This window comes from Armigeres subalbatus, chromosome 3 (genome assembly GCF_024139115.2).
Source record: "Armigeres subalbatus isolate Guangzhou_Male chromosome 3, GZ_Asu_2, whole genome shotgun sequence".
NCBI classification, from domain to species: domain Eukaryota; kingdom Metazoa; phylum Arthropoda; class Insecta; order Diptera; family Culicidae; genus Armigeres; species Armigeres subalbatus.
This window is the reverse complement of record NC_085141.1, coordinates 130,356,101-130,380,880: the sequence shown is the minus strand read 5'-3', so window position 1 is coordinate 130,380,880 and position 24,780 is coordinate 130,356,101. Positions and strand designations below refer to the sequence as shown.

Sequence of the window (24,780 nt, the reverse complement as noted above, 5' to 3'; positions counted from 1 at the left end):
CCCCCGAATATTTTAAAAGTCGATTTTTGACAGCACTCCAAAAAATCGATTGTGTGTCATTAACAACAATAATTTAAGGACTGCAATACATCAGTAAAGTTAAATACTATATTTCTTGAAGAGTCTGTGTGGAAATCGTGTATGTTTATTTATTTTTGGCTGTGATTCATCGGAAATCAGTGCTCTGGTAGTACAAAGAAAATAAAGTGTTCATAGCCAGGTGAGCACCGTTATTGATTGATTTTGTGTCGTTTGATTGGAATGACGTTGTTCAATAGTTAAATTATTACACGTAGAACAAACGTGAACTTTTACAAACAAATTTCCAAATTTGATCTAGACTATCTTTTGAAAAGGGCCAAATTTTTTTTACTGATTTTTTCAAATGGATATAATTGAAAAACGACGAATCTTACAAAAAAGTGTTGTGTGGGTGACTATTGCAAAATCAGTCAAAGTTTCTAATAAAAATATTGGAAACAATCCAAATTGAGCCATACACTGAAAAAAATCAGTTTAAAAAAAATTAAATGTTGATTTGCGAAAAACGCTCGTTTTGATTTGAACGAAATTTTGTCTCAAGATAGGTGATTATGTTCCCTACCAACCGTCCCAACTACCAACGTTCCCTACCAAGTCACACATACAACACTTTTTGCCTTTCTCGTATACTAAGTATACGTAAAGGCTATAAGATCGCTCCAAAAACAAACTTTTTATAGAAGGCCCGGAGACCCATAGTGTTATATACCGATCGACTCAGCTCGACGAATTGAGGTGATGTCTGTGTGTGTGTATGTGTGTGTGCCTGTGCGCACCCACCCAAAAAAAATGTCACTCATTTTTCAGGTACTTATCCTTAAGGTGGTTATACAACAAAGCCACAAATCAGCCATCTTGGAAACCACGTGCTTTTTCTAGTGATTTTTCAAGAGCACGAATTGAGAGAACAACAACGCCCATGGGGATCGCAACATCTGTAGATCGTTTGATTACTCATGCTAAGCAATCGACTTTAATTTCAGCATTGTACAAAAAATATTACGTTGGTTTTGAACTTGTGATAATAGGAGTAGCAAACCGTGTGGTGAATTTGAAATTCACCACATGGCTTGATAGTATAATCACCTTAACCGATTTACTCGCAACAAGTTGCATTCGACCCAGAATACTCTACCATTGTTTCTATTGAAATTTGGCTAGATCGGACTATGGGCTCGGAAGTTATGGCCAAAATACCACTTTTTAATAGAAAATTGAGAAAAAAAGTGTCATTTATTTTTCAGGCACTTATCTTCAACCGATTTACTCGCAACAAGTTGCATTCGACGCAGAATAATATCCCATTGTTTCCTATTGAATATTGGCCAGATTTGACTATGGGCTCAAGAGTAACGGCCAAAATACTATTTTCATAATGCACGAGAAAGGCACCATCACCGCTAGGTGGATTAATCAGGGTTTTGTATTATGCGTCGTTTTTCGATTATATTAATTTGAAAAAAAAATCAATAAACAAATTTGGCCCTTTTCAAAAGATAGTCTAGATTAAATTTGGGAAAACTAATGCTACGTTTATACAAGGCAAGTGAATTGAGCAATTCGCTTGAATCGAACGCGAATGAAACGTGTAAACACCTTAATTTAATTCACTTGAACGAGAAGAAAGTTGAATTCAATTGACTTGCCAAAAGTCATAAAAAACTAATTTGGTGTACTTGTTGAAATCGCAAAACAATACCAACAGATTTATTTGACAGCAATCCATCGAATTTTGGAATGGACGAATGAAAATTCTCATGGGCGTAAACAGATTTTCTTAAGACAAATTTAGACAAATTGAAGGGTATTTTTGGTTGCCGATTCTCAATAAACCATGATTTGTTCATTGTTTTATTAGTACGCAATGAAATCTAGGAACTTTGAAGTACATGTTACATACAAATAAGTTAGAGTCAGTAGTTGAGCTTTGAAACCCAAGCACTACCTACTACGACGGGAATTAGCTCACTACCCTATTATATTCTATTCTGAATGTCATGACTTGCTACCACGGACTTAAGTTTGATGACATTGGTGTCCAGATTGAAATCTCAACGAACAGACATGAAAAATGCATCTGAATAGGATCAAGTCAAAGTGTTGCAAGCATTTGACTGTACTTATTATTCACTCCACTTTTCACAAACTATGCTACGTATTCATGACATTTCTAAAAAAAATATCCAAAGACATGAGATAATCTTTTCACCTTATACTTTATTCCTTATCACCACTTTCTTTTAAAACACCCCTATTTTCCATAAATCTATGTAATTTCTTGTTTTCCCATACATTTTACCGATTTCCAACTACCATTCCATGAGCTAGTAGTGAAAAATGGCAAAACAAAAGTAGCATATTTAATACAACAGAGAGAAACGCCAGTATCGGTTCTCAACGATGAGCACCGTAAACTTGGTGCTCAAAGGTTATTGTCTATACTGCTGCCAGCTGGAAGTGAGTATAATCGAAGTTAACAGTCCTTATAAGATGAAAGGCTTTCTCGTAATAACTTGTTAGTGATAAAATCTTAGTAAATTTTAAAGCCAAAATTTCTCAGACTCTAGAAGCCTAAGCTAAGTGATTACGCTGAATTCATTCCTTGCTAGCTGTTCCTGTTTATCTTCCTAGCTGCAAAAATGCTATATAAAAATATTAATTGTTATCAGACTCCCATGGACTGATAACAAAAACATACTGTTGAATAATTTCTTTTTAACAATTTTGTCAACAAAACAACATTCAATGCAAACACACCATATCACTATAAATATTCCTTATCGATGTGAAAACAGCTTAATCTTCCAATTCCGCGATATACTACTAGCCTTACCCCTTTGGTGTTCATACATACTGCTTCTAATAAACATGTGTTCCTATCAGAAGCTGACACACATCACCACATCAGCCGCAGGGCTGACATGAAGAGCACTTGACCTGTAAGCTGACTACAGTTGTTCGAACCTCACCGACCACACCGCCCCGGCGCACGCCGACACATCCCAGTCGATTGATAGATGGCAGTTCATTATCGCTTGCTGCTGATCTCCGCTCTCGTTCCGGAGTTGCTCGACCGGACGTGGAAATTGGTGATTTATTTCATCGTTAACCATTTGCAGGTGATTGTGACTGTAGAAAATTGTCGGCGGCCAGTCAATATCGCTTCAAAGCATTTGGCTCGGTTGGCACTTTCTTCACATCTTGAGTGTCCATTTCCATTCCAATCAAACTATTTCCCTTTCCACTGAAGCGCCATAAAGGGAGCATCTTCAGAATGTAATGGTCCGTTTTCATTTGGCACTAGCGCCAGAACGAATATGAGGCCGGGATAGACGACAAACGTACAGGTATTCTTAGCTTAGTCATGGGATATCTACAAATGTACATATGGATCTAGTAAGGGTAAATGGGATTATTTCAGATATTTTTTCCAGCGGCAGGCAGTTCTTCATCCTCCTATATTTTTTGGGTAATGTGGTGGATTGATTGATGCAGCTGCTCACTTCCGTGTTTTAGAAGCTCGACCGGGATCTCGTCCTTCCCAGCAGCTTTACTGTTTTTCAGCTCGTTTAGAGCCTTTTTTACCTCGTCCAGCGTGGGTGATTCCACAGCTTGACCGTCACCGACTATGTCCATCCTGCTCCTTAATACACCTTCATTTTCACCGTTCAACAAATCTTCGAAGTGCTCCTTCCACCTGGCTGCCACCATAGTCTTGTCTGTCAGCAAATTCCCCTCTCGGTCATTGCACATGGCGGGCACTGGCGCAGTCTTAAGGCTCCCCCAGACCTAAGCGATTTCATCGCCGCGACGACGACAACTAGTCGCCGCGATTCTATCGTTGGGTCGCTGCAGGCAATGTGTGTTGTACGCTTCTATACCAACAGTGACAAAATCGCTGTCGCCAAGCGATAGAATCGCGTCGCGACTGTCGCGTCGCGTGTGTTGGGGGAACCTTTATGCCACGCGCCATTGACAGTAAAACCGCCGTATATCGTTTCTATCCATGTTCTCCTGCGCTTCAGCTATCACACTCCCTACGTGTTGCCTTTTTTTCTGCGGTGGATTCGTTTCTCTTCTGCCCTTGCTACACTGTACCGCTCTTTGTTGGAACAGGTACGAGCCACTAGCATTCGACTCCTAGCAATATTTTTGTCGTCCGTCACTCGCTGGCACTCCTAATCAAACCAACAATTTCGTTGGCGTCGCTGTGCAGTGCCTAACACTTCCTGCGCTGTTGTAGTCACAGCTTCGTGGATATTTTCCGACAATCTGTTGACGTCGCCAGATCCGGTGGCATCTCCTATCCGTTCGTTCAGTTTCTGGTGGTACTGTTTAGCAACTCCTTCAACTGACAAGTGTTGGATATTGAAACGCATCGATCTGTTGTTTCGTGAATTTGTGACGCGGGAAAGTCGCGCCCGAATTTTTGCAACTACAAGGTAGTGATCCGAGTCAATGTTGGGACCTTTGAAGGACCTTATATCTATACCATCCGAAAAATGTCGTCCGTCGATCAGCACGTGGTATATCTGTGAGCAAGTGTTTCCACGCGAATGTTGCTAGGTGTGTTTACGGATATTCTTACGTGCTAAGCAGATACTGCTGATTGCCATCCCTCTAGCAGCAACAAAGGTCATAAGTCGCAGACCATTATCGTTGGTAGCGGAATGACAGGGCGAAAGAAACTTTCTTTTCCGATCTGTGCATTTACATTCAATCAATCTGATGACAATCTTTATATCGTGTGTTGGGCACTCTCCGTAGGCCTTATCAAGTTTCTCATAGAACGCATCCTTCACGTTATCGGGCTTATCGTTTGTTGGGGCATAGATGCTGATCAGGCTATAGTTGAAGAATTTGCCCTACGCTACATCTGCTTCCCGATCACCATGAAGCCAACTCCTCATTCTGCTCTGTCACCGCCGCTATAGTAGATGTGGTACTTGAATTAAGTGTTCGCTATGGAATCCACCGCCCGGAATTCATGTTCTCCAGTTCTGGGCCACCGTATTTCCTGGATTGCTGCCACACTAACGCCAATCTTCTGCAGCTCACGAGCCAGAGGCCCAACACGTGCGTTCCAAGATCCGACTTTCCAATCGTTGTTCTTTATTCATTGCCGGGTCTGTTGCCGTTGAATCCATCCGTTTGCTCTAATTTTGCTTTTCTTGGTAACTATAGAATCTTCGGTAGGCTACATTACCAGGGTTGCGCTACCTACATCGCGTTGAAGGGGATGCACAGTGGTGCGTTTGGCGAAAATCGTAGACTTTTTTTTCACCACTTCAGAGTGTTATTTTTTTGCATCGGTATCTTCGGGAATAAATTTTACAAAAATATGGCGCATCGAATGACGAAAAGTTGTAGTTACAATTTTTGCCACAGATGGCGCTGCAAAATGTAACTTCCTTAATCCTTTCAGTCCCACGGGGTCATATATGACCCCAAAAGAAAAATGGATGCATAAAATCGCACGATGGATAAAAATGAACACTGTCTTTAGCAAAAATTATTGAAATTAAATCCCCTATCAGGGAAAAATATCAGGCAGGGGTGATTAAGGCCTTACGACAACCTAGAACGTCCTGAACACGGTGAAGTTAGAAAAGAGAAAATGTTAAATATATTTGTAGCGAATGGTACTGTTTCAAAATAAGATTTCTATTCAAACGTATCCGTAGAGTTACCGTGATATACAATACACTATTTTCAACCTTCCTTGGACGTCCTAGGCCATCCAAACTAGCCTTGAGTTCGGGACTTGTGATCTACAGCTGCAAGAAACTCTTTTTTCAGTACTCAAAGCTTCAATATACATTCAGTTATATCCATTACAGCTCCTGGGAGGGCAAGAGATATCGTAAGATAGTTTTGAGATATTCTGGGTCATCCAAACCGTCCTTGAGTTCGGGACTTGGGATCTACAGCTACAAGAAAGTATTTTTGTAGTACTGAAATTTTCAATACACTTTCAGTTATGTCCATTATAGCTCCTAGGAGGTCAAAAGATATTGTAAGATAGTTTTTAGATACTCTGGGTCATCCAAACTGCCCTTGAGTTCGGGACTTGTGATCTACAGCTACAAGAAAACCTCTTTTCACTACTTATAGCTTCAATATACATTCAGTTAAATCAATTACAGTTCCTAGGAGGTCAACGGATATCGTGAGATAGTTTTGAGATATTCTGGGTCATCCAAACTATCGTTGAGTTCAAGCCTTGTGATCTACAGCTACAAGAAAGTATTTTTTAGTCTTCAAAACTTCAATATACATTCAGTTATATCCATTACAGCCCCTGGGAGGGCAAAACATATCGTAAGATAGTTTTAAGATATTCTGGGTCATCCAAACTGTCCTTGAGTTCGGGATTTGAGATCTACAGCTACAAGAAAGTATTTTTTAGTCCTCGAAGCTTTAATATACATTCAGTTATATCCATTACAGCTCTTGGGAGGGCAAATGATATCGTAAGATAATTTTGAGATATTCTGGGTCATCCAAACTGTCCTTGAGTTCGGGACTTGTGATCTACAGCTACAAGAAAGCCTTTTTCAGTACTCAAAGCTTCAATATGCATTCAATTATATCCATCACAGCTCCTGGGAGGTCAACAGATATCGTAAGATCATTTTGAGATATTCTGGGTCATCCAAACTGTCCTTGAGTTCGGGATTTGAGATCTACAGCTACAAGAAAGTATTTTTTCAGTACTCATAGCTTCAATATGCATTCAATTATATCCATTATAGCTCCTAGGAAGTCCCCCGGCACAAAATTTCGATACGTGGAAAATTCTAAGTCATCCTGTCGTTCAGCACAGAATGTACGATCTTAAGCTTGCAAACTAGAGTTTACGTTCACAAACGGCGTGTTTGCATCAGTCGCGCGATCATCTACAGTGAACTCTCCCTTACTCGATATTGAAGGGACCATTGAGTTAGGGAGGTATCGAGATAGGGAACACATTTATTTTTGGCCGTGTGTCGCTTAGCCAAACAGTTAAAATTTGTTTCCGTATTAAGTGAAGTGTGAATGTGAATAGTGAACAGCGAGAACTGAGAATTCTCGCTTAACTTTTCAAAAGGTCGTAAGTAACATTTTTTTCATGAATTCCGATTTCAAGCAACAGCATCAAAATTTAAGAAAATTTTTAATTCATGATTTTCTATTGAGTTGAAACTTTGCACAGTTTTTCAATTTCATCTAAATCGTCATTTTTCGATATCAAATCTTCATATTGAGTCACGACTAACTTTTCAAAAGGGTGTATGTGAAAATGGTTCAAAAATATTTAAAAAGCTGCACAGCAAAAACGGAATGTTCGATTGTTATGATTTTTTCAGCAAAGTTAGACAACTAAATGGTGATTCTTAAGAAAATGTGCACAGTAAAACAAATTTTTATTTGCCTGTCAAAATATCATTTTTGTCACAAAAACTCAAATATCTCAAAACCCTATCTTTTTTCGAACGTATTTTTTTTAGGGAAAACGGTCCATTATATTAGCTATCTACCATAAAAATTTGGTGATGGTAAACTAATAAACAAAAAAGTTATGACATTTCAAACATTTCACAATTTTCACATATAGTAAACAAAAAAAAAATTTCCGTGTATTTTTTTTTCAAGAATCGCAGTTTGATGCTGATTTTATTGTTAAGGGCCTTGCGTGAGTTAAACAAGTTGTTTGTATGATATTCCATATTTATGTATTCATCGATATTATGTATATTATATGTATAAATATTATATGTATAAATAAATAAAAATGAATTAATATTATCCTAAGTATTAAATTAAATGTGGCAGTTACACAATGTTGTTATAGAAACTCTAAGAGTTTTGGGTTTGAATTTTGGTATGGGTTATGATATCATGAAAACAGTTTATTGATACTTATTTTTAATTTATTTGTATTCAAATTTTTAAAATATCGAACACTTTTGAATTATTATCAGCACAGTTTGAGTATAGTTTTGCTTTAATTTTATTTTCCGACAGTGGAATGAAACAGTGAAATTTTGGGTTCCTTGGATCGTTTTCGTGTTATTAAATTGCTCGCTGAGCTCTGAAGCCTTTATTTCGTACTCTTCAGTAGTAGTAAAACAAAATAATAATTTGGTTAAATCTTTTTCTTTTCTACGACATGCCCAATCAAAAGTTCTTTCGCAGTTTTAATTGGATGCTCACGTTCTTTGGCTAAACTTGCTCTTGTGGCCATGCGCTTTATTGTTCCTCAATAGCATCACAAGGACCTTTGCCATGTGATGTAGCAAAAATGCCATTCTGCATCAATTCCGTACATTGATTTAAATTGACATAGGCTCGAAAAATTCTTACGATTTTTGTACTGCGACGCTGCTCCATCAGACATGAAATATATCTTTTGACTTCTTTATGCTTATCAACGCGTAAAAAGTTAATCATTTTTCAATGAACAAGTTTACGGATACTGAATCGTGTCTTAAATCTTCGGAAATTATAATAAAACTTAAGTGTTCAATTTGCGAACTTCCATTAAAATAAATAACGAATGGATGAATTGTAGCTTGTTGTACGTTCCAGTGATGGGACTGCACTTCATCTTGCAATACAAAGCTGTAATTTTCAGAAAAATCACAAATGACTAAAAATTCACCATTTTGTAATGTATTTTCGTATTTTTTAAAAAGCTGGATTGTTCTGTTTTAATGAAATCGTGAGGATTAAACTTTCTAATTTCAAGCAAAATATGACACAAACTCATCTACAGGTTTTACAGTAGTTTCTATGTCACACCTATCCGTGGTCACCCATTGCTCAAATGATAACTGATCAATATATTTTTCTTCAAACTCAGCGAATAAAGTATTTTCCAATGATGAAGAATCTGGACAATCCGAACAAGATCGTAGATAGCAATTTGATGTTGTATTTTCACACAAAAGACTACCAGTTAACATTTTAATATCCTTTGTTAAATTGATTCTTTTCAAACTATATAAAATAAGATTAATATTCTCATGGGTTGTGCACACACACACATTATGTGTTCCTGAATTGGAAAGAAGCTTATATTGCCTTGGCCGAAGGCTTGCAAATGAGGAAAAACCTATTTTAATATTATCGTGAATTTCCTTGAAGCGTGTGTACGCTTCTTTCAAAGTCGTCATCATTAATCGTTTTTGGATTGCTTGACGCTTTCCATCTTTTTACTGATACATAATCTTTTGACCAGGCATAGCTCGACTTACTTCATCATCTTCAAAATATTGAACTACTATTTCTTTTGTCTCATCTGTTAATGCAGTACTAGACCTAGTATTTTTGGTTGAAAGACAGTTATTCTTCAATTGTTTTGCCTCTTTTACTGTATTTCTATTGATTTTGAACTCATCAATGGCATCCTGAATAGACCACGAACTTGGCAGCATCGACAAAATCAATAATTTTTCTTTCCTTGTCGTGGCTGCATTCGAGAACCTTTCCTTCATATTTATAACTACCTCATCGTAGTCTGTATTTTCCACATCATCAGGTCTTAATTTGAAGAGGTTTCTTCGTACAGCTTCGTTTATTTCACGGTATTTTTTCTCCGGGTAATAAACGTAGTCCATCTTACTCCATTTAATCGGAGTCACTTTTATCCCAGCTATGCCCTCGTTAAAGCGTTCGATGTTGACCTTTTGGATACACTCTTCTTCCGATTGATTTGTTGAAACAGATTTCGCTGATGGTACGGTGGCAAGGCTCTCAGCACTTGATACTGGCAATTCCTCAGTTGTTGTCGTTTTCGAACTTCCTGCGCTCTGCTCAACCGATGATATACATATTGCTCTTTTGTCAACGTTTAGACGACAGGACGTGCAAATGCGTAAATTTGTATTCAATGTGGACATTGGAGCATAACCAGTCGCTTTCAGTTTATCTATGGTGCTTTCGGTGAGATTTCGTAACTCTTTTGAACACTTTTTTCCATCAAACGGCCTACAACAGTTGAGAAAGCGGCTACCCATGTTGTTCATTATATTCCAATAAACAAAATCACTTTTAAGTTTTTACTGACTAGTTTGGTGTCATTTGCTTGACTGAACAAAAAAATTACCATAAGATCTTTAACAACCTTAGTGATAGTAATTTTTTTGCTTTTTCGTGAGCATTGTCATGGTATGTATCTACCATGCATTTGTTGTTGTTGAAGATACCCGTTTCCTCCCGATCATAAAGTCTATTCTCTAAGAGCAAGATTACCGGTGGTAAGTTTAAGCCGTTTGGCAGCGCAGTATCATTACTTGACACTTTACCGGTCGCAACTAAACGCGCTGCTATAACAGCAGCGCGACTGACAGGTGACCAAATATGGTAGATAGATAAGATAAGAGCGCTGATGAACTGTCAACTGTCAAACGTCATTGGTACGGAATACAGCAACTAAATTGAGAGCCGAAAATAGTGACCGATACGGAAACGAGTAACGAAACTAAAACGAAAGCGCTGCGCGGGTGATTAAAATGCTCGCGACCGATAATGATGCTCTAAGAGGTATATTTTTTGCAGGTAAACTATAGACGTATTTTATCTATTTATCATCAGACTAAGGCCGGAGTGGCCTGTGCTGCACATAAAAGACTTCTCCATTCAGCTCGGTCCATGGCTGCACTTCGCCAACCACGCAGTCTGCGGAGGGTCCGCAAGTCGTCCTCCACCTGATCGATCCACCTTGCCCGCTGTGCACCTCGCCTTCTTGTTCCCGTCGGATCGTTGTCGAGAACCATTTTCACCGGGTTACTGTCCGACATTCTGGCTACGTGCCCGGCCCACCGCAGTCTTCCGATTTTCGCGGTGTGAACGATGGATGGTTCTCCCAACAGCTGATGCAACTCGTGGTTCATTCGCCTCCTCCACGTACCGTCCGCCATCTGCACTCCACCATAGATGGTACGCAACATTTTCCTTTCGAAAACTCCCAGTGCGCGTTGGTCCTCCACGAGCATCGTCCAGGTCTCGTGTCCGTAGAGAACTACCAGTCTTATAAGCGTTTTGTAGATAGTCAGTTTGGTACGACGGCGAACTCTATTCGATCGGAGCGTCTTGCGGAGTCCAAAGTACGTACGATTTCCAGCCACTATGCGTCTCTGAATTTCTCTGCTGGTATCGTTATCGGCGGTCAGTGAGCCCAAGTACACGAATTCTTCGACCACCTCGATTTCGTCACCACCGATAGAAACTCGTGGTGGGTGGCTCACATTGACCTCTCTTGAGCCTCTTCCTATCATGTACTTCGTCTTCGACGTGTTGATGACTAGTCCAATCCGTTTAGCTTCGCTTTTCAGTCTGATGAAGGCTTCCTCCATCCTCTCAAAGTTACGTGCCATGATATCAATGTTGTCGGCGAAACCAAATAACTGGATGGACTTCGTGAAAATCGTACCACTCGTGTCAATCCCTGCCCTTCGTATTACTCCCTCCAAAGCGATGTTGAATAGCAGACACGAAAGACCATCACCTTGCCGTAACCCTCTACGGGTTTCGAAGGGACTCGAGAATGCCCCTGAAACTCGAACTACGCACATCACCCGATCCATCGTCGCCTTGATCAACCGTATCAGTTTATCCGGAAATCCGTTTTCGTGCATTGGCTGCCATAGCTGGTCCCGATCGATTGTATCATATGCGGCTTTGAAGTCGATGAATAGATGATGTGTGGGCACGTTGTATTCGCGGCATTTCTGCAATACTTGACGTATGGCGAACACCTGGTCTGTGGTAGAGCGTTCACCCATAAATCCCGCCTGGTACGGCCCCACGAACTCTCTTGCAATTGGTGTTAATCGACGGCATAACATTTGGGAGAGTACCTTGTAGGCGGCGTTCAGCAATGTGATTGCGCGGTAGTTGCTACAATCCAGCCTATCGCCCTTTTTGTAGATGGGACACACGACACCTTCCATCCACTCCTGCGGCAGAACCTCATCCTCCCAAACCTTGGTAATCACCCAGTGCAGCGCTCTAGCCAGTGCTTCACCACCGTGTTTAAACAGCTCTCCTGGTAGTTGGTCAACTCCAGGGGCTTTGTTGTTTTTCAGCCGGCCGATCTCCTCCTGGATTTCCTGGAGATTCGGAGCCGGAAGTCGCATGTCCTGCGCGCGTGCTCCTAGGTTCATTACCATACCGCCACCGTTGTCTGCCATATCGCCATTCAGGTGCTCTTCGTAGTGCTGCCGCCACCTTTGGATCACCTCACGCTCGTTCGTAAGAAGGTTCCCGTTTATGTCCTTGCACATATCGGGCTGTGGCACGTGGCCCTTACGTGAACGGTTCAACTTCTCATAGAACTTTCGTGCGTTATTAGCGTGGTACAGTTCCTCCGTCTCTTCACGGTCTCGATCTTCCTGCTGACGCTTTTTCCTCCGGAAAATCGAGTTTTGTCTGTTCCGCGCCCGTTTATATCGTACCGTCAACTGGGGGGAAGATGATCACTTTTAAGACAAAACATGCAATAACAATGCGTGTTTACATTTCATAACGGAACAAATATTTTCAAAACATGTACTGCTATACGTTACAATAATCAACAACTTTAGTTTTCTGAAATGTGTTCGCATTTATTAAAATAAATTAAATTATCACACATTTTTTGAGTAATTTGGTTTGGGGTGAAGTTGATCAAGACAGCTCTACTAAAATCATTATGACCTAGTAGTCAAAATACACTAGGTTATTTGTATGAATGTTGAATTTCCTACGTAAAGAAGTCTACGAAGTCAATATTTGAAACGAAAATAGCGTCATTTATAACTATCTCTCTCTTTCTTCCACAAAATACATTTTCATGATTATAATCGAAAAACTCGGATTTCTACCTAGCGGTAACATTACTTGAACGGAGAATATTGTTGACTACCGTTTCATAAAAAAATTTGGCACTTTTGACTGACACATCAAATGATCATCTTCACCTCAATGATCATCTTCCCCCCAGTTGACGGTACCTCGTTCGCCCTCGTGCGGTGTTGCAGCAATCTCGCCCATGCTGCATTCTTCTCCTCAACTAACTGCTCACATTCGCCGTCATACCAGTCGTTTCTCTGATCCGGAGCCACCGTGCCTAGTGCAGCGGTTGCGGTGCTTCCAATGGCGGATCGAATATCTCTCCAGCCATCTTCAAGAGATGCTGCGCCTAGCTGCTCTTCCGTTGGTAGTGCCATTTCCAGCTGCTGCGCGTAGTCTTGGGCTAGTCTACCGTCTTGTAGCCGCCCAATGTTAAGCCGCGGCGGACGACTCCGACGCGTGTTGATCACCGTCGAGAGTTTTGAGCGCAGACATACTGCGACTAGGTAGTGGTCGGATTCAATATTCGCACTGCGGTAAGTACGTACGTTCGTGATGTCGGAGAAGAATTTACCGTCGATTAGAACGTGGTCGATTTGGTTTTCCGTTACTTGATTAGGTGATTTCCATGTGGCCTTGTGGATATTCTTGCGGGGGAAGAAAGTGCTTCGGACTACCATTCCGCGGGAGGCTGCAAAGTTTACGCATCGTTGGCCGTTGTCGTTCGATACGGTATGCAGACTATCCGGCCCGATGACCGGTCTATACATTTCCTCCCTTCCTACCTGAGCGTTCATGTCACCGATGACGATTTTGACGTCCCGCAGTGGGCATCCATCGTATGTCTGCTCCAGCTGCGCATAGAACGCTTCTTTCTCGTCGTCGGATCTCCGTTCGTGTGGGCAGTGCACGTTGATGATGCTATAGTTGAAGAAACGGCCTTTTATCCTCAGCTTGCACATCCTTGCGTTGATTGGCTGCCACCCAATCACGCGTTGGCGCATCTTTCCCAGCACTATGAAGCCGGTTCCCAGCTCGTTGGTGGTGCCACAGCTTTGGTAGAAGGTAGCCGCTCGATGCCCGCTTTTCCACACTTTCTGTCCTGTCCAGCAGATTTCCTGCAGCGCTACGACATCGAAGTTGTGGGGATGTAATTCATCGTAGATTATCCTGTCGCAACCTGCGAAGCCTAGCGACTTGCAGTTCCATGTTCCAAGCTTCCAATCGTGATCCTTTATTCGTCGCCTAGGTCGTTGCCGATTGTATCGAGTCGTATTATCTTCTATGTCGTTCGTAATAGTTGTTTTTAAAGGCGGCTTATTGGGCCTGCGCAAACCTCCTGTCTCGCCGGAGGGCCGTCGTGTCAGGGCTGTTTAGCGTCCCACCTAACACCAGGACTTGGGCTTGTGCGCTTTGAGCGGCACACGGTCACTTTGGCGGAGCCTACTTGCGGATACATGCAGCTTTTTATAGAGGTTTAACAGGGCCCACTGTCAAACCCCACCACATCCTAGGCAGGCGCCACAACTCGCAGATGGCCTGGGGAGGGATCGTCAAGCCCTTGGACATAGTCCCTGCTGCCCCCAAACTATAGACGTATACGTGTATATAAATCTTTGATTTTGCAGCTTTTGTCTTAAAAATAACATTTCTGATATGTTTCTTATTATCAACAGGTTTCAAAACTATTAAAAGAATTTTTCGCCAGTCACGTACAATGAAAATTATGACATTATCAATACTTTTGACCACAACACTGGATCGTGTCTAAGTTTTTTTATAGATGCTATGAATAATTGAATCAAAATATCATGAAAACAACTTGTTTAAATCACGCAAAGCCCTTAACAATAAAATCTGCATCAAACTGCAATTCTCGAAATAACTCACACGGAATTTTTTTTTTATCAATTGTGAAAATTGTGAAATGTTTGAAATGTCATAACTTTTTTGTTTATTAGTTTACCATCACCAAATTTTTATGGTAGATAGCTAATATAATGGACCGTTTTTCCTAAAAAAAATTACGTTCGTAAAAAGATAGGGTTTTGAGATATTTGAGTTTTTGTGACAAAAATGATATTTTAAAAGGTAAAAAAAATTTTTTTTTACTGTGCATATTTTCTTAAGAACTATCATTTAGTTGTCTAACTTTGCTGAAAAAATCATAACAATCGAACATAACGTTTTTGTTGTGCAGCTTTTTAAATATTTTTGAACCATTTTCACATACACCCTTTTGAAAAGTTAGCCGTGACTCAATATGAAGATTTGATATCGAAAAATGACAATTTAGATGAAATTGAAAAACTGTGCAAAATTTTAGATATTTCGAAATGGTCGCTCAGGATCGACTGGCATGCCTCCGTGGAATGCCTCAATTGCTTTCATGTTGTTCTGTTGATTGCGCTATTCAAATTAATTCATGAAGAAAATGTTACTTAGGTCCTTTTGAAAAGTTAAGCGAGAGATGGGAAATAAGATGTTCTAGAGGAGAATAGAATAGTGAGAAGTGAGTACTGAGAAACGGAATGAGTATTGAGTAGTGAGATGTGTGCAGTAACATGTGAGTAGTGGAAAGTGAGAAATGAGAAGTGATAAGAAAGTGGGGAGAAGTGAGGTGTGATTGTTGCGAAGTGAGAAGTAGAATGTGAGTAGTAAGAAAAACAGAAGCAAAGGGTGAGAAGTGAGAGATGATAATTGGCTCCTAAAATGTAGAATCGATATTCGATTTTCTTTCAGGGAACGATGAAGTTAATCATCCTGAACGCGTCAGTTTTTCTCTCGACTCAAAAATCGAAAGGAACATTGTTTAATTTGAATTTTGAAAATAGATGAAAAATGCTTCCTCGACATTTTCGGTCTTGTTTGACGTACGGAATAATATGATTCAAACGCACTAGCAAAACACCGCAGGGCACTTGACTCAACCTTTGATAGTTAATATATGGGCCTGACGTTTTGGGCTGATGGTTGATTCGTTCTGAAATGTTGCACAGCCCAAAATTTGCCTAAAAATGTCTTAAACACAAAAATATTATTTTCACTGATTTAGATTTTTACCAGATTTTTTATGACATCGGTTCAAGTATTCTTGACTGATGCACTATCGCTTGCAACCATAAATGAGGTAGGGCTTTTGGACTTAATTGGGAAGTGAGAAGCAAGAAGTTCAGTAGTGAGAAGTGAGTGATGAGATATAAGAGACAGAAGTGAGAAGGGAGACAGCAATTCCGTTCCTCACTTTTCATTCCTCGATTCTTACTTCTTATCAATCCCTTCTCCCAACTCACTTCTCACTCCTCATTTCTCACTTCTCACTACCCACTTCTTATTCTCTCTTCGCACATCTCTCTTCTTACTTCTCTTTTCCCACTACTCTCTTCTCATTCCGCCCTTCTTCGTTTTTACCACTAGCTATTAATTCCTAACTTCGCACATGTCATTTCTCACTTAGCACATCTCACTTCTCATTTTTCACTTCTCACTTCAAACTTATAACGTCCTGTATCTCACTTCTAACTTCTCATTTCTCACGCATTACTTTTCACTTGTAGTTAAATTTCCACTTATTACTTTTCCCTTCTTACTTTTAACTTCTCACTATTCATTTTTCACTTCGCACTTCTCACTTATAACTTCTTTTAACTCCCTTCTGACTTCTCATTTCTCACTTATTACATTTCACTTCTAACTTTTCCCTTCTCCCTTCATACTATTCACTTCTCACTACTCACTTCGCACTTCGAATTTGTCACTCCTCATTTCTCACTTCCCATTAGGGGCCGTCCAGAAACCACGTGGTCATATATGGGGGGAGGGGGTGAGGGTTTGGGAAATGACCACGATAAGCCTCATGGGGGGAGGGGGGGTGTTGCTCTCGAACCACGTGTTTTTTTTTACACGAAAAACTTTTGGTGAATAACAATAGCGGTGTAAAAAATACAAATCATTAAAATTTAATGACTTAATCATTAAACGCAAAGCGCATCTTAGGGCCGATTCCCACGTAGCGTCTTTTCAACTCAGCGTTGAAAATACGTAGGTGTGCATCGAGAAAAATCGATAACGCAGCGGATAGAAAAATCAAAACAGTCCCGTGGGAAATACATATAATTTTCTGTTGGAAAAAAATGTTCATATTTTCATTTTTTTTAACATTCTAATGAATTTCTTCGACAAGTTCTTTCGAATCTTCACCAGAAATTCTTCTTCATTTCCAAAAAAAGTTTTTCGAACATTTTAAGGAGTGCATTTCAAAATGTTCAGTCTCCAGTTAGCTTTGCGAGCAAAATCGTAGGATTGCCAATCCGGAGATGACGAGTTCGATTCTCATTCCTGTCTAGGATGTTTTCGGGTGGGAAACATTCTCGACACCCTAGGTATAGTGTATCCAATCCATCGTACTTGCTACACAAGATATATAATCGTCAACTAAATTGAAAAGCAGACCAACTTCCAGTCATAGAAGAAGAAGAAGACTTCTAAATTTTCAAGAAAAATCTTCTGAATTTCGAAAGATATTAAACAACCAATGCCACATGAAACACTTTGATATTTCCATTAATTTTGTGTTTTGGATTTTTTTTTTCAAATTTGGGATTTTGAAATGAAAATTTTTCGGAATACTTTTTTACGCTCTTTGTGAATTCTATAACATTTTTTTTTAAATTTTCCAAGTATTTTTTTTGTTCGAGGCGTTATTTAGAAATTCTTTGGATTTTCAAAAAATAAATATTTCAGTTCATGTTTTTTTAATTTGCACCATAAATTCTTCCAAAATTTCATCGGGAATTCATTCTTCTCCGGGAAGTCATTTTGATTTCTCTGTAGGTTCAACTAAACATTGCTTTAAATCTTTACCATGCAAAGATGCACAGGAAATGATTTAGAAATTTTAAGGAATTTTCACATCAGAAAATTTTTAAAAATTTGATTTAATTTTTTAAGGAATTCCTACTGGAAATGCTTCAAAAGTACAACCTTTACAAGTACTACAAAAGTACATTCTATTCGTTCCACTTGTAAAAACATCAGAATTTCCTCGGGAAATTCATTATTGGTGTTTCAGGTGAACTTTTTTCGATTTTCTACTGGAAAATCTTAGGAATTCCCATCGTAAATATTTTGACATATTCCGAAGAATTTCTTTTGGAAATAAAAAAAAATTCCATTGGAAATTTAGAAGAATTTACTTTAAAGATTTATTAAAGTTGCCCAGGATTTTGAAAAAAATCCTTAGAGATTCTGTAAAAAAATAAGCTGGATTTTTTTTCTAATTTTTACTGGAAATTCTTCGGAATTTGATGTTTATTGGAATTTTCATCGTAAATATGCATTTCGGATCCTTCTACGGATTCTTCTATAGTTCTTCAAAATTTCTACCGAACATTTTTCGGAACATTTCGGAAAAGAATGTCGTTGGAGTTCTAAAGATTTTTCCGTGGTGACTCCGAAAAATTTCTTGTCAATATTCCGTTTTATTCCGTAATTATTCTGGAGTTGCAAGGGTTTCCCTTGGATCTCTGGATTGAAAATCTCTTTAATAGAGAAAAAACAGAAATTTTCCATAATAAAATAGGAAATTGCCAATAAAGAAATCAGGATATGAGTATTAAATGAATATAGAATTACTACAAATAATGCAAAATTTCCATAAACAGTCCAAAATTTTCCACAAAACAATAACAAATTAGCACTTGTAAAAGCAAAAATTGCAATTATGAAATAAGCATTTTCCATAAAGAAATCAAAATGTTCCACGAAAAAAACACAAAATTTTCATGAACAAATCAATATTAGCAAGCTTTTATTTTGTGGAAAATTTTATAATTATTTATTTCTAATATTGATTTATTTTTGGAACGTCCGTATCCCTTCCGTGGAAAATCTCTATTTCTTTATGAAAAATTCTTTTTTTTATACCTGCAATCCTTGGTTTTAAAAGTGCCAATTAATATTTGTTTTGTGGAAAATTCCCAACTGTTTATGGAAATTTTGCATTATTTGTAGAAAATTTAATGGCAAGATCGAGTGGAAATCCCTAAATATGTACGTTAAATCCTTTTTACATCATCCTGAAAGGGTTAAATAACAAAATATAACAATAAATTCTAGAATACCAAAAAGAACCCAAAGATACTAAAGATTGTAGATTTAAAATGAAAACTTGCATTTTAAGCGAAAACTGTACAATTCAGGCAAACGAATATAAGGGATATTTTGTTACGGTTCTGATTAGAATCATAAAATCTTGGCATAATGAAGAGAGTTTTGAGATTCTGAATAAAACCTGTATGCCTTGAGAAAACCCTAATAATATTGGAAGGTAAACTAATTTGATGATTCTGGAAACAATACTGGAATTTCTACAGGAATGCTACTCAAAAGAAACAACAGTAGGAGGTTTTATTTGCATCTCTAAGATTACATATTAACTTTGTGATTCTCTGATAAAATTTTGTTGTAAGAGTTCAGTTCAGATGCTTCGCTGAGGTTAATATCTAAAGAATTTCCAGTACCTCCAGAGCTACGGAAGGTCCCAAATACTCTTAGGAATCTATAGCGATATTCAGTGATAAACTTTATAATTTATAATTTTTCTCGAAATTTTTATAACATATTCGAGTTCACATTTTTTGTATCCTCCTGATGCATCGAAGGTGTGCGAGTTCTAGATATCCTAATACCCGATACACATTACAACATGATATTATAATCAAAATTTTCGAATTCACGAAAATTTATAATTTCCATGCTGGGTTTAGTTTGATTTTGAATCTGTTGAAATTGTCCATCTTCAAAATTGATCGGATTAACCATATGTTTTAGGTACATATGGTTCTTTTTTTAATTTTTGTACTTGAAAAAAACCACGTGGTCATAGGGGGGGGAGGGGGGTCTGCCAAATGACCACGATAAGCCACATGGGGGGAGGGGGGGTTGAAAATCTTCAAAAATATGACCACGTGGTTTCTGGATGGCCCCTTACTCACTTCCCAGTTTGCACTTCTTACTTCTCATTTCTCACTTCTCACTTAGAATTTCTTGCTTCTAACTTTTCACTTCTCACTTCTCATATATCACTCAAAAATTTCTCATTTCTATCTACTTATTCCTCACTTCTCGCTTATTACTTTTTACTTCCAACTTCTAACTATATCGTGCATGTACTGTTTTTGACAACATCATGCACATGCATGCACATTTGTGACAGTAGCTTACTTTTTACTTACACAACATTTTGATACGAGTTCAACCACACCCGTTACATCTCCTGAAAGTATTAAATAGATCGGCAGATAGTTTAGATGTTCTAAGTCATCCAAACTATCCCTGAGGTGTAGTCAACAGTCGAGGCGATATACGTACCTATATGGCCTCCACTTTAGCATCTTATGTGACATCGTATACGATCTTGTGTTGACTGGGTTGCCTCCATAAGTCGATATCGAGTCATAGGACATTGACTCATGGAGGTTTGAATTCTACTGGCATCGTTATAAAGTTTGGAAATTTTAGCTCATCTAAACTATACTTTTATTCGGAGCTAGAGATCTACTGTTGCTAAGAAATATTTTCTCAAAGCTGTATGTGTATGCGATTATTTCAAATGAATGTACATTGGAGCTTTGAGTGGCGGAAAAAATCCACGCTTTAGATGACTCAAGAAATCTTAAAACCATCCGTACATGTCTTTGGATCTTCAGAAATGTATTACGGACATGGTTGAATATATATCCAAGCTTGAAGTGACGCAAAAAGCTTGTGTCGTGGCTGTAGATCGCAAGTTCTCGACTCAAGGACGAATTTGATGACCCAGAATATCCCGAAACCATCTCACTATCTCTTGTGATCTTCAGGAATATGCTATGGACATGGTTGAATACATATCCAAGCTTGTGATGAAGCAAAAAGCTTGTGTCGAGGCTGTAGATCGCAAGTTCTGGACTCAAGGACAGTTTGGATGACCCAGAATATCTCGAAACAATCTCACCATGTCTTATGATCATCAGGAATATATTATGGAGATGGTTAAATACATATCCAAGCTTGGAGTCACGCAAAAAGCTTGTGTCGAGGCTGTAGATCGCAAGTTCTGGACTCAAGGACAGTCCAGAACCATCTCAAAACCAACTCATCATGTCTCTTGATCTTCAGGAATATGTTGTGGATATGGTTGAATGCATATCCAAGCTTGGAGTGACGAAAAATGCTTGGGTCGTGGCCGTAGATCGCAAGTTCTGAACTCAAGGACAGTTTGGATGGTCTAGCACATCCCAAAAAAATATTTTTCAACTTGTTTTGTCGTTTCTCCATTATTAATCACGAAAATAAATGGAATATATCAAAGTCACTGGGTAATATTGCTTGAAAAAAATGGGCCTGATAGGGTTAATAAAAGACTTTTAAATAAATCGTGGTAAAATCCCGAATAATCGATTAGTAAATAATCGATTACTCTTTATTCTTGTCGATTATTGAATCGATTCATCGTTGGGTAGTAAACGATTTAAAATTAATCGATTATCACAACGATGAATCGATTAATCGAAGTAATCGATTAATTTGCGACATCTTAGAGATGTCATAAAATCCCGATTAATCGATTAGTAACTTGTCGATTACTCTCGATTCTTGTCGATTATTGAATAGATTAATCGCTGGGGAGTAATCGATTCAAAAATATTCGATTATCTCAACTATTAATCGATCAATCGAAATAATCGATTAATTTGCGACATCTCTATAACTCCCAGTGTATAACGCTACGCGAGAGAATGAATGAGTTGACAACTTAACATTATACACTTAGCAATGAATCACAATCAGCGGCTGGTTTTCTACCCGCCACTCCCAGCATTCAGGCGCTTTCATATATACTTCGATTTATCGTTGTGATAATCGATTAATTTTAAATCGATTACTACCCAACGATGAATCGATTCAATAATCGACAAGAATAAAGAGTAATCGATTAGTGATTATAATCGATTATTCGGGATTTTCGCAATCTCTAGTAGCGTATGACGTCAGATTTGCATTGTGTGAAATGATTGGATGAAGAGAAGAAGAGAGCTTCAAGCTGCACCTCTTTTGACATTAACATTCAACAGCGTGGTATGCAGTGTGGTGAAAGCTCAATTATTATATAAATATCAGTTGAAAATGTTGAATTTGGAAATTAGAAATACTTGTTCGGATACAGACGGAGACAGAAATAATTATACGCATATGAAACTACAGACCAGATATTTAAAATCCTGTGGGGAGTTCCTTGCCCCAATTTGCCCCTCTGTCGCATATGAAGTCTTCAAATATCACTATTTTCGACCTTAAATCGCCAATAACAAGTCATGTTTGCAAAAAATCATCCATGGTATCTTCCAGAAAGTGGTCTATTTTGATTATATATACATTTTTGTGGAACATTGTTTTGTCTTGAAACTGTTAGTTTAGAAAATATCTTTAAATACGGTTTTTTTAGAGTCTGTCCATGAAAAAACGCCCGTATTTCAAGAACGATGATAGATGGACACTCGGCAATAAAATTCATAATAAATTACACTACAACTTTGTCATAAGACGAGTTTGTAAATCCCATTTAATTCCACCACATAAATTGTACCTTGTTAGTCATAGTCGAGTCAAGTACGAGACACTGAAGACGACCTTACTGTTGAGGTCGAAATACGTATCTATCAAGGTACAATTTAAGTGATGGAATTAAATGGGATTGTACAAACTCGTCTTGTGACAAGTGAAGACATTCCACTAGAAAGCTCAAAATAATTTTCTTTGCCAAAGACACCATACTTAAAAATCGCTTATTAAAGAAGTAACATTTTGCAGCGCCACCTGTGGCAAAAATTGGAACTACAACTTTTCGTCATTCGGTGGGCCATATTTTTGTAAAATTAATTCCCGAAGAATCTATGCAAAAAAAAATAATACCCTGAAGTGTTAAAAATAAAGTCTACGATTTTCGCCAAACGCACCACTGTGGGTTACGCAAATTGGTACGCAAAGTACCAATGCACTATGGTGCTACCAAAAAATAGGGTGACCCATCATATAAAAAAATATATAAAAACATATTTTTTTTTTATTCCTTTCTTAATTTGGTAGGCACTCTGTGTTTTTAACCGATACTGTGCCGAGATCTACTGTGGCATTCTGCTGTACAGAATCCACACAGAATCTATTTTTAGATTTCCATTATTTATTATTGTTGTCGTTGCCAGTCCATCTCATCGTGAGTCCATTGTGTCCGTTTGTCCATGTCGTGTATCCGATGATCGTTGCATTGTTCGGTTCACGCTAACTTTCACCTACTCAGTGACTGAGTAAAATTGTATTGCTCTCTCTTTTTATCCCACGGAAATTTTACTCAATTTCCGTTAAAAGCAGGACAACTCAAAACTATGAGTAATCCTGCTTTTGACGGAAATTGAGTAAAATTTCCGTGGGAAGAAAAAAGACGGCAATACAATTTTACTCAGTCACTGAGTAGGTGAAAGTTAGAGTGTTGCCATTTATCAGGGTAACGTTGGAGGAATGCCTCCGAGAAGAACAAGTTGTCAGTCGTCATCAGGCAGCCGTGACGGTAAGGCGCGTCTCCCAAACGCCACCGAATGGGCTGCGGATCTGGCGACTGACGAGGGTTTGGTGGAGGGGTTGGGAATCGAACCCATGACCATCCGCTTGTAAGGCGAACGTGTAGCCAACTACGCTACGGGACCCCCCTGAAAAATATATTTTTTATTTCTCGGAATACTATGTTATATTCTACAAAGTAGTAGCGCAACTCATTCTAATAAATTTGGCTAAAAAACTTTTTCTGTAGCTCTACCGTGATAATGTTAAAACTTATAAAAAGTGTTAAAGCTGTAGATTTTTTATTTTTCATTTTTCACGAATGTCACCTTCTGAAGACTTTTGGGGCCTTTCAAAACGCGTTTTTTTAAGAATATCGTCTGTATCTTCTTGCGTTGTCGAGTTATATAAATTTACATGAAAAAACATGACATATTCCCAATTTTTTGACATAATAAAGAATATGAATTGCTCTTTCAAATTCTCTGTAAACATATTTTTTTGGTCTGCCCTAACCGGAGATATTTGACAGAAAAACGATTATAACTTTTGATCGGAAAAAGATATTGAGCATAGTTATTAGGGTGGCTCAAACTAGTATGGGAAAATCTTTTTTCAATTTTTTTGATGGGCCGCCCTCTTATTCGGTTCTATTTGATGCCCTGATGCTCTGGACAAAATTTCAGCCAAATCGGTCAATGTTTGAGCGGTGCTAAACTCGTTGGAAGTTTATATGCAAAAACGTATGCGGAAACATCCAAAAACAGTAAATTACAGCTGGACTACACAAAAGAACAATAAAGAATCATGGTACTCATTCAGATCTTGGAGAATTTAATACAGAATGTTATGCAGAAAACCGCGAGAAGATTAGAGTTTGCCCGGCTAAGTTATTAGCATTTCTCTGAAGTGGGGTTTGAGCAAATTTCGTTTCTTTTACCTTTGAAAAGAAATAAATTCACCCCTACAACACTCCAGTAAAATGCTAATATCTTTGCGTAATAAACTCTAATCATCTCGCGGTTTTCAGCATAACATTCTGTATTTATTTCTACAAGAACTGAATGAGTATCATGGTTCTTGATTGTAAATTGTGCCTTCCAACTGCAAATCACTGTTTTTGGATGTTTCTGCATACATTTTTCCATATAAACTTCCAACGAGTTTAGCACCGCCCAAACGTTGACCGATTTGGCTGAAATTTTGTCCAGAGCTTCAGGGCATCAAATAGAACCGAATAAGAGGGCGGCCCATCAAAAAATTTGAAAAAGTGTTTTTTGAGCCACCCTAATAGTTATCCATCAAAAGTTGCATTTTTTGAGCTCT

The 24,780-nt window shown here is 38.5% G+C and overlaps 1 protein-coding gene across 2 annotated transcripts in view; it reads right to left on the bottom strand.

Moving 5' to 3' along the window:
* The window catches only part of LOC134223624 (galactokinase-like), a 180,920-nt gene that overhangs the window by 65,399 nt on the left and 90,741 nt on the right, over positions 1 to 24,780 (bottom strand). The window lies entirely within an intron of this gene.